Source organism: Mixophyes fleayi, chromosome 2, assembly GCF_038048845.1.
Source record: "Mixophyes fleayi isolate aMixFle1 chromosome 2, aMixFle1.hap1, whole genome shotgun sequence".
Classification (NCBI taxonomy): domain Eukaryota; kingdom Metazoa; phylum Chordata; class Amphibia; order Anura; family Limnodynastidae; genus Mixophyes; species Mixophyes fleayi.
The window spans coordinates 50,731,722-50,742,403 of NC_134403.1; positions in this window are offsets into that span (position 1 = coordinate 50,731,722).

Below are 10,682 nucleotides of genomic sequence, written 5' to 3' on the forward strand. Positions count from 1 at the left end.
CCACTGCACTGGACTAAAGTACATTCCCCCTAAATTCTATTCTTCTTGCAGCTGCTGCCTTCTTCTACATGGTGTTGCAGAACGCTGAAAATGACCCTATATATTTCGGGACACAGACAGCATCTCCTGCACGTCACTGTCATTTTTTTTAAAAGTTCTTTACCATCAAGTTGATTGTGTGAGCAAAACAGGGAATGTGATGGAATTCCCCCCGCTGTAATGCTCTAACAATATTGGTGGCATTATGAGAAATCACATATCCTCGGGAGAGTCCAAGCAGGATAATCCATGTTGAAATGACATCCCTTAGTTTTTCAAACAGGTTGTATTACCTCTGACCTGTTCCCTGTCTCATCTCTGATAACCTCCTCTCACTCCTGCCTACAAGACTTTTCCCGTACTGCTCCCCACTTATGGAATTCCCTTCCACGCTCAGTCACACTTTCCCACAGCCTTCAAATCTTTAGATGCACTTTGAAAACCCATCTCTTTTTTAGAGATGACCTTATCCTCGATAACACTATTCACACTAATGCACCCTCACAACTATCCCAATCTCCACTCTGAGCTGCACTTGCTCCTCTTGTTTCAGCTGTGCCCTCTTCCCTTTAGAATGTAAGCTCTCTAATGAGCAGGGTCCTCCGTACCCTTTGTTTTCATGTCTCCATTTATTTTTTCTGCCTTGTCTGTTCTTGTTTTATGTATGTCCTATTTTATGTATGTCCTTGTCTTCTCTACTGTACGGCGATGTGGAGCACTGTGGCACCTTACAAATCTACAATAATAATAATAATATGCCTCTTAGCGAAGCAGATGATACACAGAGTAGCCTGCCTCTGAAAGATCTGGCGCTGTTAATTAGATGTTGCTGCTTTTCCTGCTGCTGAAGGCGATTTACCAGCCTAGAGGGCTGTAACAGTTATATAATCTTTAGTTTTCCCAGTTCCGCTTGTTCCCATATATGTGGTTAAGTGTACAGTGTGTAGAATGGCATTTTGTTGCCCAATAGTTTTCTTTTTTGTAACCTCCTGGTACAGGTGAGGAATTGCTTGTCTAGTAAAATGGTGTTGAGATGGAATTTGGTAACGGGGACACAGGACCTCAATTTACTGTCTTATTTCTGCTGCATTAATGGTAAATATTGGATGCAGATCTAATACTAGTATAGTTGCCATGGCGTCTGTGATGCGCTGTGCGACTGGTTGACAGTTGCCGTACTTGCTTCCTCTTGCAAAGGATTATTTAACAGTCAATTGTTGTAAACTACTAGTAGTCTTCTTGGTCTGCTTCTGGAGAAGCAGCAGTTGGCCTAACGCTCAAGAATTCTTCTGAGCAGTCCTGAATAGGGGAGGAGTCATCTCACGTTAGCAACTTGGATGCAGGACTAACTCCGATCACTTGTGAGGATATTGATGATGATGAAGGTGTTGGGGGTGTAGATTGCTGGGATCTAGCTGAGAGAAGGGAGGTAGCTGATGCTGGACTGCTTGTTGTTATTTTTTAGCATAAGTTTCTGATTTTCCCAAGAGCTTTCCATAAACTTGCTTCAAATGACATATCATGGATGAGGTTCCTAGATGGTTAAGGTCCCTAGCTCTACTGACTGTGGCTTTACAATGCTACAAATGGCTAGACAACTGTTGGCAGGATTTATGTAAAAATAATTCCACACATAAGAGGTGGATTTTTTGGTCTTATGCCCAGGCATGACAATGGCCTTCTTCTTAACACTGGCAAGAACTGCTTCCACTGGTGCATGACTTGCCACAGTAGAGTTCATTAACAGCACTGTTTGCTTAGGTGCCTTAAGCCCATTGTTAGCTTGTTTTGTGGGGACCCTAACAAACCAAGCACTTCAGCCATAAAAGTTGCACTCCTTGTCGCTGGAGCACTTGCTTTGTTAAACTGTACATGTCCTGTTCAATATCTTACATAAGGGTGGGTGGAAGAGCCCAAGGACAGTTCCATCTTGCACCACTTTTCTTTTCTGCCACTGCTGTGTGGCAATGTTTCCTAGATGTGCTATGAATTGCTGTGTGTCATTGCTCTCTCGCTTAGCATCCAGCCAGCTCACTGTAATCTTTGGTGTGATAATATTTACACCAAATAATATGGGGGAGGGACATCAGTGAACCTTTAGACCCAGATGAATGGACAAAATCCTTCATTAATGTTTGCACCAAAGAGAATGCCTATAAACCAATCTAGCAATGGTATTATGTCCTAGCTAGGCTTGACGACATCTCCCCGGCACTTCTTCTGCCTGTTAGAGGAATTTTAGCTAGTCAGGATCTCTCCTGCATATCTGGTGGACCTGCGCTAAACTTCAATTGGAAAATATAATACCCATTCTGAGAAACTCCTCCGCGTCTTTCCACAAAGTAGCGACCCCTGGACCTCCCTCCATAACCAGCCTATTCTCAATCTCTCATCCAGAACTTGGTCAACTCATTTGCAAATCAGTGCTCCCCCTCTAAGCCCTACCCACCCCCTCCCCCCCCCCCCCACACACACTTTCCTATGTCGTTAGTAAAATCTGCATAGCGAGTTTTGGCAATACAGTGTTACTGTAAACTTCACTTGTAATACTTCCAAAGCTTTCAATAAATAGTATTTGGGGGTAAAAAGTATTGCCTGGCACCCAATCATGACACTCAAAATGTGCAGACTCTCTCCCTTGAAAGACGTTATAATGTCTTGTTTTACTACATGAAATCTCAAGTTTGCATTTGGCTGCAGAATTAGGCACTTTACTGTGGCCAGCCCACGTTCTCTATGTTAAAGTCTTGATCTGCCTTGTCTGGCCAGCTTCCATTATCGAAGGACGAAAATCTTACTCTTCTTCAATTGTCTCCATATTGACGCACTAAACCATGTTGTGTACAAATTTTAATGCGTGAAAAAGAACGTACATAGTCACAAAAAAGGGAAGAAATGACAATTCTGCTGTGTTTCTACAATTTTCTACATTCTTAAATGACTCTTACTGAAAATCTACCATGCACTTGAGCAAATATACAATGCAATGTGAATGACATGCTATATATTAATATCTTTTGAAACATATTTTGTTTGTTTGAAGCAGTAATAAAAGGTTTGTGAAAAGATTTGCTTAAAATAGAACTACTGACCCAATAATGGAAAGTTTGCTCATCTCTGATTAAAAAGAATTCTGTTGGTGGACTTCCTGTCTGGTGGACTTCCTGTCTGCATGGACCAAGGGCAAATGGCCTCTTTCCCTATTTTATAAAACAACTGTGCCCTCAATTCACTTCTCAATGTAATAAGTAATCAGGAGGGACAGAGAAAATGAAGCTGTGGTTGAAAAGCTTTTTCTTGCTTAGCAAGCTCTTAATCAGTAAACACTAATCTTATCCATCTATACCAGAGAATAAACCAGAGCCAAAGAGGTTAGAAGTCTACTTTAATTCAAGTACATAGTACATACTTGCCAACTTTGGCAAGATGCGATGCGGGAGATCGAGGAGAGGTGGGCGTGTGGGGGCGGGGTTCGATTAATCTCATCATCGTAGCCCCGCCCCCTAACTTGTCATAATCTTTTCAAGCCTATGAGAGCAGGAGGCAGGGCCACGATGACACGAAAATCACGTCATAAGCAACACCCCCGTCACTCATCTAAAGACATGGCCAGTAACGGGGAGGTTTGTCTGCTCCAGGAATTCGGGAGTCTCCCAGACATTCCGGGAGAGTAAGGAACTATGACATAGTACAAATCTGCTCTGGTATTTCATGTTTGCATTCATGGCATCCACACATATGGTACAGTTAGCAATCTTAAGCCAAAACTCAGATCATCTAGTATCCATGTAAAATTAATTGTCTGGATGCTCATTATCCGTGTCTGTTACAAAAACCCAAAACATTTTGCTTGGACTCAAATGCAGTGGTATGCTGGGCCGGATGCAGGGTGACATATGCTTCGTTGGGCCAGTTCTATAGTGGGCTGCTTGGGCTGGTCTTAAAGAGTTGTGTTTTAAACTTATGGTGTGTGTGGGGGTGGGGGTTAATGTAATTTTAGGATTGATTTGTGTTGGTAGTCATACTTGCCAATATTTAGGATTTTCCCCCTTGGAGTGGGCGATGCAGCCACTCAAATTACGGCCCGCTCCTGCTGCATAATACAGTGGGGGTGGGGCCAGAATTTGCTGTGAATCGTTTCATTAAGCCTCACCCCCATCCCCTTCACTAGGGAAGTGGTCAGGATGCGGGAGGGTGCATTGCTCTCCTAGAAGTCCAGGAGACTGTAGGGGGGTGTGGCAAAGAGGGATATTTGCCACAGTTCCCTGTAAGGGAACAGGTAGGAACACAGTTAGTCTGCAGCAGCAGGCTGCACACAGGGTTACGTTTTTCCTAGGTTCCTCTTTGAGCACACACACACACAGGTGTTCCACCTGAGTGTGATTGGTTTGCTGTGATTTGTTGTAGTGCTTGGGGTGGAGGATAAAGACACTATATGTGTGGGTGGGACCACCGATGCCAGTAAGTGGCCGGCGAGCAGACATGGAAGTAATTTCTAGCCAGATGTAGGTGGTGGGGATTTTCGTGTACTGTGACAGGATATGACTGCTGTACCAGCATTGGAGCTGTTTTACCATCCTGACAACTGCTAATAAACAGCTAAATTGTTCCGCATACCTGTGTCTGATTCCTGTGACTGGTGCACTTTCTCACAAGTGGTGTCATCGTGGGATCTGTAGGACAGCTAAGACACAGTCGTCCTCCCACCCTCCAGACGCAAGGGTGGAGGCTGTTAAAGACCACTATAATCCACCAAACTGTTGTAATGCTTTGTTTCCAATGTGTTGCTGTGAAGAGACAAACCTTTGCATTGGGAAATTATTAGCAGCTGTTTTGTTGCAAAAGAAAGCAGAAGTTAATACACTGCTGGTCATTGTAGTGCCACAGGTGCAAACTGTGAGTTGGATGTGGGTTTATTTGCTATCTACCAGTGAAGGTTTCACAGCACATGTCAGCTGAAAAAAAGGGGTTTTAAAGCAAACAAAAACAAATTTATTTTCTGGTAAGTGTAGTACCACCCCTTGTGGGTCACTCAGTTGTGAATTGGGTGTGGCCCAGAAACTTTTGTTGCTACCTGAATGCTGAGAGAAGTTAGGTTTCATTTCCCAGCACAAACTCCTGTGGTAATGGACAGACAGTAACAATGGTAGTGTAACGCTTCGGTCCCGCAAGTAGTACCTGTCCCGTTACCCACATTTCATTTATCTGGAAACCGCCATGTTCCAGCATCAGACTAACTTCATTCATTCATTCATTCATTCATTCATTCAGATCTGTGCAGGTGCAAGCCTATTGCACTTCAGGACCTCCTCCCTCTTTTTCATTGGCTAAGCACTTCTGGAGCACTATTTAAACCTCCTGGATTCACCTGTCTGGTGCCTGTTCTTCAAGCTCACTTCCTGCAGCCTGTGGTTCTGGTTCCTGTTCTCCTCGTGGTTTGCCTGTGTTCCAGTCTGCTCTCAGTCCCCTGCTGTGTTGAACTATTGCTGCTCCAGCACTGCTACTACCATCTCCAGTGTACTTCATCGCGAAAGCTTCAGTTCTCTCATTGCTACCACTCAGAGAGCTGCTACTACACCCGTGACTCATCAGCTGTTACTACGAGTTACCTTCACCACGTCAGTTTACTGTACTGAACTATTGCTGCTCCAGTACTTCTATACCATCTCTGATGTACTTCATCGTGACAGCTCCAGTTCTCTAACCGCTATCACTGTGAGCCGCAACTGCCTTGGTGACTCATTGGCTGTTCTCCCTCAGCTACCTCTGCTTTCCCGTGTGTGCTCAGCATACTCCAGTGCTGTACTCCCGCTGTTCCAGTATCTCTACCAATTACCATTGGATACACCATTGTGACAGCCTCTGCTTTTCCTCGTTGTACCACAGGACATCTATTCTCCTTGTGCCTCATTTGTCTCTACCCGTGTTACCTGGCTCTTCCACACCATTCTACTGTTCACCCACTCACAGGACCGCGACCTGCAGGTTTGGTGCAGCTAAATCCATACCTCCTTGCGGGGGTTCCTGGTGAAAACCACCTGCCTGTTAGACTCCGTGCCTGTGGGTGGGCTAAGCCATGTCCAGCAGAGCATAGGAATCAATTTACCATAAGCCAACCGTGACAGGTAGCGGCCATTGCCCCAAAACTGCCATACCCTTTAATTCTGGGCATAGACTTTCCACTGTTCAAGCAGATCCTCCAGGAGCAAATCCAGCCGAACACGTCGGCAATTGAAGCACCGGCCGAAAGTCCAGCCTTGATGGTGGAACTTGAGGGAACAGAAAATGGAAAGTCCCAGGATCACCTACGGAACCTGAACCTAACAATAAAGGAAAATACACCTCCTAAGAGGTGGGAGTGTAGACAAAGGAGAGCTGCACCAGTACCAAAGCACAACCAGACCCTGGCATCGTTCGTTGGCGAGACCTCGGGTGAAGGGGCTACGCCTCCCATTGAGGACACAGACTGGGCAGGATTGTCTAACTTGTTTCCACTAAGAGACTTTGGCCGAGACCAACTTGGAGATGTTGCCTTAGCTAATGTCTATAAGAATGTGGTTGAGATTAATGGGGTAGAGAAGGCTGACAAGCCTGCAGAAGGTATTGCCTATTATATGGTAGAGAATGATCTGTTGTATAGAGTTGCTAATGTACAGGGTAGAACTGTGGATCAATTGTTAGTACCACAAATCAATACATCACTTATTCTCAAAGCTGCACATACACATCTGTGTGTGGGGCACTTGGGGGAAGATAAAACAAGGGAACGGATATTGAAAAAAGATCAGTAAAGCAATTCAGCACTGATCTATTGCACATAAAATATATAAATGGAATGTGTATGCATATATAGCAAATAAAACGTCGAGAGTCTATTAGAACTATCGCAAAGTCACTTGGTTTATGTAGTGTCAGATTTTCTTTTTTCATAGATAGTATCTGTGGAGGTGTCGCCGGTGCCCGGGAAGCGGGCGAAGATGCCCGCGATCGCCGCGTCCCTGGAGGGACAGAAGATGTCCCCAGCTCCGGTGCCCAGCAAGAGGGTGAAGAAGGAACAAAGAAGTGACTTACCCGTCCAGCTCTCCAGCGGCGGTAAGTATGTGTTCCTTCCTGCAGGTTCCGTCCACGGGGGAAGGATGAGCCAATCAGGGCTCATCTTTCCCCGCTGGCCAATCAGCGGCCGGATACGCGAGCCAATTGTGGCTCGCGCCCGGCCATTTAAAAGATTGGCGCCGACGTGAGCCAATCAGCGCTCGCGCCGGCTGAAGACGTCACCCGGCCGGGTGGCGCCATTTTGTGAGAAAGAGTCCGGTGGCGGAGAGAGAAGGACATCGTGGGACGTCCAGGGGTGGAAGAAGACAAGAAGCCGGCGGAGCGGAGATCGTCGGCGGGGAGCCCTTGTAAGGGCTGAGAGCGCTCCCGCCTCCAGAGAAGGCAGAAGACCCGCGCCGAACAGGAGAAGAGGCGCCGCCGGCTGGAGGGTCTGGAAGACCCGGAGAAAGAAGGCAGAAGACGGCGTGGCAAGTTGAGATTCCTGCGCAGAGCAGGTAAGTACCTCAACGTTAGTCGGGCACTAGGCCCATGGCCATGGTCAGGCACAAGGCCCGTGAGGTGACCGTCGTTTACAAGGTAAGTTCTTTTAGGGTTGCGTCTGTCCTGTTTCCCCGCAGGGGGCGCTACATATCTAGGGGATACTTCTTCAAGCGACAATTTGACGATATGTAGATATCCTCAAACAGAAAATAATACATATATTGTGATACGTTCATAAATAGCAATTTCACCCTGTGGGGATATTTCTACTATATTAGAAGTGTCAAAATGGTGATCATACAGTAATCCTTAAACCCATATAGGTATATTACAGAGTTAAAGAATAAGAGCTCAGTCACCTCTAATGATTGTATATAGAGAAACCACTCCTTCACCCCTATAAATAGACCTCTCTTGTGAACAAACTTACACGGGTAAGCAGGAAACTGTAGTTCTAAAAAAAGATCAAGCACTGATATTACACACGTTAGTGATCATCTCATCTTCTCCTATTGATTTCCCAAAAAGCACTTCAAACACGAGATAAGGGAAAAAAAGGATAATATAGTGCTTTATCCTTTAATACAAATATCATACAAAACCATAAAAATTAAATAAAATGGCTGTAATAGACAGCGTCACAATCAATAAATGTGTTGTATACACAGTAGTGGCAGAGTCCAAAGAAAAGACAGCTTTCAATACATCAATCAAGGCCACCTCCTTGCCGCAGCAATGATAGCAGTGTAAACTCGCACGGACTCCACAGGAACAGTCTCCTCAGTCACCTTCTGCCAACGCGTTTCGACCTACGGATCGCTGGTCTTTGGCAAGGCTAATTAGCCTCGACAAAGATCCCATTTGAGTGTATTCATATGGATTTTGGTAGGCCCATTAGAGGAGTCGGCCCGCGGCCATCAGTATGTATTGGTGATAGTGGACTATGCCACCAGGTATCCCAAAGCTATACCTTGGCGCAATATAAAGTCCAGCACAATAGTAAAAGAAACTACTATAAGTGAGCTGTAGTTAGAACTTTCCAACCAGTTGACAAAGTTCCCATAAGGGATGATCTGTCCCCAGGGCGGGGATGCGCTCTCCGCAGTGTCAGCGCCACCAAGGTTGGTGACGCTAAGGGGAGGGGTATGTGGCAAAGAGGGATATTTGCCACAGTTCCCTGTAAGGGAACAGGCAGGAACACAGTTAGTCTGCAGCTGCAGACAGGGTTAAGTTTTCCCTAGGTTCCTCTCTTTGCACACACACACACACACACACACACAGATGTTCCACATGGGTGTGATTGGTTTGCTGTAATTTGTTGTAGTGCTTGGGGTGGAGGATAAAGACACTGGGCCTGATTCATTAAGGATCTTAACTTCAGAAACTTCTTATTTCAGTCTCCTGGACAAAACCATGTTACAATGCAAGGGGTGCAAATTAGTATTCTGTTCTGCACATAAGTTAAATACTGACTGTCTTTTCATGTAGCACAAAAATATCAACTTTACATTTTAGTGTACAAATAAGTTATCAAGTATTTGTGTGCTGTATGAAAAAACAGTCAGTATTTAACTTATCTGCAAAACAGAATACTAATTTGCACCCCTTGCATTGTAACATGGTTTTGTCCAGGAGACTGAAATAAGAAGTTTCTGAAGTTAAGATCCTTAATGAATCAGGCCCACTGTCTGTATGTGTGGGTGGGACCACCGATGCCAGTAAGTGGCCGGCGAGCAGACAGGGAAGTAATGTCTAGCCAGATGTAGGTGGTGGGGATTTTCGTGTACTGTGACAGGATATGACTGCTGTACCAGCATTGGAGCTGTTTAACCATCCTGACAACTGCTAATAAACAGCAAAATGGTTCAGCATACCTGTGTCCAATTCCTTTGAATGGTGTACTTTCTCACAGGGGTTAATGTAATGTAGTGTTTATCGGGGATATTAATATATTATAGGGGCTATTAATGTAATGTGGGGTCTCTGCATTAAATGTGAATGCTATTAATTTGGTGTTAGGACTGGTTGGGGGGGAAATAGATCTATATAATAAATATGAATTCTATTCAATGTCACAGCTGGAAGTTTTTGAAAGAGGCCTATTTATTAAACATAAATGCTATTCATTTGTTGGCAGAGCTTAATTGGGGGGAGATAAGCCTATTTATTAAATGCTATTAATTTGTTGTTAGGGTTCATTGTGTGGAGTTTGTATGTTCTTCCCATGTTTGCGTGGGTTTCCTCCGGGTGCTCTGGTTTCCTCCCACACTCCAAAAACATACTGGTAGGTTAATTGGCTGCTATTAAATTGACCGTGGTCTCTCTCGGTGTCTGTGTGTGTATGTTAGGAAATTTAGACTGTAAGCTCCAGTGGAGCAGGGACCAATGAGAGTGGGTTCTGTGTACAACGCTGCAGAATTAGTGGCGTTATATAAATAGCTGTTGCTGATGATGATGAAAATAGGCCTATTTCTTAAATATGCTATTTATTGTCAGGCTCGCTGGGGGGGCAAGAGCTGTAAGTATTTAAGTATTAGATTATTATTGAAGTAATGTTGGGGCTGGTTGGGGGGGGGGCAAAGAGTCTTCACTCATTGCTTAGCTTTCTAGGAAATGAAAATCTCTTTTCCAAACACAGCCCAATATTCTAAGATCCGGCCTAAGCAGCAACTGAGCTTAAGACACCAGCAGGTCATCAAAGCTGCAAGAACAGGTAGGAGAAAACATCACTCTCTGACAGCTATACAGATTCTGGTGGGCCAGGCACAGATTTGGGTGACTACCCTGAGCTGTCAGGTCAGTTATGTCCCACTTCAATCTGCTCTGCTTATAAAGGGGAAGCTGTGAGAACAGAACAGTGGTTTTTTAATGTAGAAAGCTGCCTTTCTCTGTTGAATAACCACTAAGTAGTAATGTGAAATGATTTTCTATCATCTAGCTGTTACGGCAAACAGTGCGGCATAAACTTATAGAACAGGTGACAAGGTCTTCACCTAAGTAGTATAAGTTTATACTCACAATGCTGCGCACAGGTACACGGAACAGAAGCAGGCCAGCGATCTTGCAGACTGGACGGAGCAACAGAGGGAATGACAGGTACCAGCAGGGTC